This window comes from Amborella trichopoda, chromosome 9, assembly GCF_054954075.1.
Source record: "Amborella trichopoda isolate Santa Cruz 75 chromosome 9, AtrichopodaSantaCruz75HAP2 v2.0, whole genome shotgun sequence".
Lineage (NCBI taxonomy): Eukaryota > Viridiplantae > Streptophyta > Magnoliopsida > Amborellales > Amborellaceae > Amborella > Amborella trichopoda.
In genome coordinates, this window is record NC_142344.1 from 34,436,496 (window position 1) to 34,439,476 (window position 2,981).

A 2,981-nucleotide genomic window follows, 5' to 3' on the forward strand; every position below is an offset into this window, starting at 1 on the left:
GCCCTTTGGAAAAGCTTGGCTATCGTGCGTTTCAACCTTGGGAACGTTTGCTGACGCACTCACCTTTTACAACCGAGCGCACCACACTGCTGAGCACAACTCTCTACCATGCACAATACTCCGTCGCGCACAATTCTTTGTCGTGCGCGCCCTTCATAGCCAAGCACACTGCACTGCTAGGCACAGTGCTTTGTCGTGCACAATACTCCACCACACGCAATTCTCTACCGTGTGTGCCTTTCACATCCGAGCGCACCGCACTGACGAGCACAACACTCTTCCGTGCACAAAATTCTGCCGTGCACAACTCGCTGCTAAGCGTGTCAATAAGATCGACGGGCACGTCACGCCACACACCTGTCTCTGTCACACGTGTGGCACATGGTGCCACGAATACTATGCACATCACCTATCGAACTACATGGCCCTGCCACGTTTGGACGCGTGTCCCTGCCTGTGGGTGCGGATGAAGACTCTTCGACTGCACACAACTGGCTGGCTTCCCTTGCTGGAACCCCTATGCAAACACCGTAAAACCTCCTGGCTCACTGGTGAGCCCTCCCTCCTTCTTCTTGGTGCTTCCCTGTCGTCAAAAAACCACCAATAGTCCATCGAAGAATCTTCGCAAGACTTTTCACCAGAGCTTCTTCCCTCACAAAACCAATCGGAAACTCTCCGATAAGTACTTGCCTTCACCTGCAACCCCTGTGATTGGCCGTGAAACTCCCTCACCTCTCCAAAACACCCCTAATTGTTCCCTTTATGAGGATCTCTTGATGAAATCTCTTCATCGGAATCTCCCTTTGCCGAAACTCTTATTGCCGGAACCCTCAGGTGCGCCCGTCAGAAAAGTCTTCTCCCACTATTAAGAAAAAAAGCCCTTAGCGTTTTACCTTAAGGTAAAACGATAAATGGGGTTTTACCCCTTTTACACATGGGGCTTCCCAAAACTGCCCCACGCAAAATGAAAATGTCACGCAAGTCAAAAACGCCAAACGGCAACAGACCGGGCCGGGTCGGGTTTAGGCCCAAGCCCAAAAAAACTACTGCCGAGCATGCCTCTCATCGAATGTTGCCACTGAGCGTGAATGATTGCCGCTGAGCATGTTTCCTCGTCAAATGCTGCTGCCAAGCGCGCTCTCTAGCCACATGTGCTACCGAGCGTGTCCCTTTGTCAAGAGCTGCCATGCGCTATAGCCATGCACACTCGGCTGCTCAATGTTGTGCACGCATTACTGTTGTGTGCACTTTGCTGGCAAGTGAACCTGACTGCCACGAGTTGCTGCTGTATGCACTTTGCTGGCAAGTGCACCTGACGCCCATGAGTAGTTACCGCATGTAATTTCCACTATTGAGAGCACCCCTTCTGCCTCTGTGCCAATACCTTTTGCATGTTGCTCCCCACATGCCTTCCGCAGCCGGTCCGTTCATGAGTGCATCGGCAATGTCCGACCATCCCCATGGGAGCCACATTCATGCCCTGGCCTCATATCCTCAGGGAACCCACTTCTTAATCCCCAGTGAGTCCATTTCCGCCAACCATGCCTCACTGAGCCACCTTCACCATCGGAGCCCACCGCTCATAAATAGTCTCGGTGACTTCATCCCTAATGAGTCAGACCACCATCCACATGTTAATTTCCCATGGAGCCTGATCCATTCATGGTCTAGCTGTACGACCCTGATCCACGTACGGTACAGTTGTACGACCTTAAACTATAGTGCACGTCCTAGCTACATGACGTTAAACTGCTTCACACAATGGTCCAGCTGTACAACCCTAAACTATAGTGCACGTCCTGGGCACATGACGTTAAACTGCTTCACACAACGGTCCAGCTATACGACCCTAAACTATAGTGCATGTCTTGATTGCATGATGTTAAACTACTTCGCACAACGGTCCAGCTATAACTGTAGTGCACGTCCTTGCCGCATGATGCTAAACTGCTTTGCCCAGGTCTCGGTGGCATGACCTTAAACACATCTCCATACATAGTTTTTACCACATTAATTACCTCCCCAGCGTGTCCATCTCCGTTACCCTTTATAAACTCTCCACATTCCCCAGTGAGTTAAACCCACGCTCACGAAACCACGGTAACCGATTCCATCATCCATACTCATCAAGAGTTAATGGGTTACTCCTTATCCACCTTCCATATATACACAATCCATCATTCAGTGACAGTGTTGTTCCATCTCATGCAAATGAGTCAAACCACCATCGTACTCACCCTATGGCCTTCATAGCCTGTCATCCATCTCCGTCACGGTCTAGCTATACAACCTTAAACTATAGTGCACGTTCTGGCCGCATGACATTAAACTACTTTGCCCAAGTCTCAGAGGCATGACCTTAAATATGCCCCATAAAAACAAAAAAAACAGGCATGGTGTAAACTCGAAAGGGAACGCCATGAGTAAAAATGATGGACGGGCATGGTCATGAAACCATGAGTAAGAGTGTTCCATAAAAAAAAACTGGGCTTGATGAAAACCCGAAAGGGCATTGTGCGTAAAAATGGAAAAGGGCAGACATGGACGTCAGGTCATGAGTAAAAGAGCCTAATAAAATGGAGGTTGGTGAAAACCATCTTTACGACACTTGTTCCCTCAGTTTAAGAGAAAACCCGAAAGGGCACTTGGATCAATAAGTAGGTTGATGCAAAGTCCACCATCATAAGCCGCTTCAGCTAGCATTTCAAAAAAAATTCTCGGTAGCAGATATCCTGCTATCAAGAAAAAAAAAAAAAAATCATTCAAAGGCAAGAAATTGGCAATCCTGATGATGCTGCAAAATAACGCCATCCACATATCCAAATCCCTTCAGATCCCACACAGGCAAAAACCTATCAAATCAGGTAATACCGGCCCACATCAACCAGGGTGAAGCCAATCGAGGCCTCCTCACCAAAATCCCTCCCTGGTCGGACCAGACATTTGGGACAAGCCAACAAAAACCCTCGACTGGGCTCGGC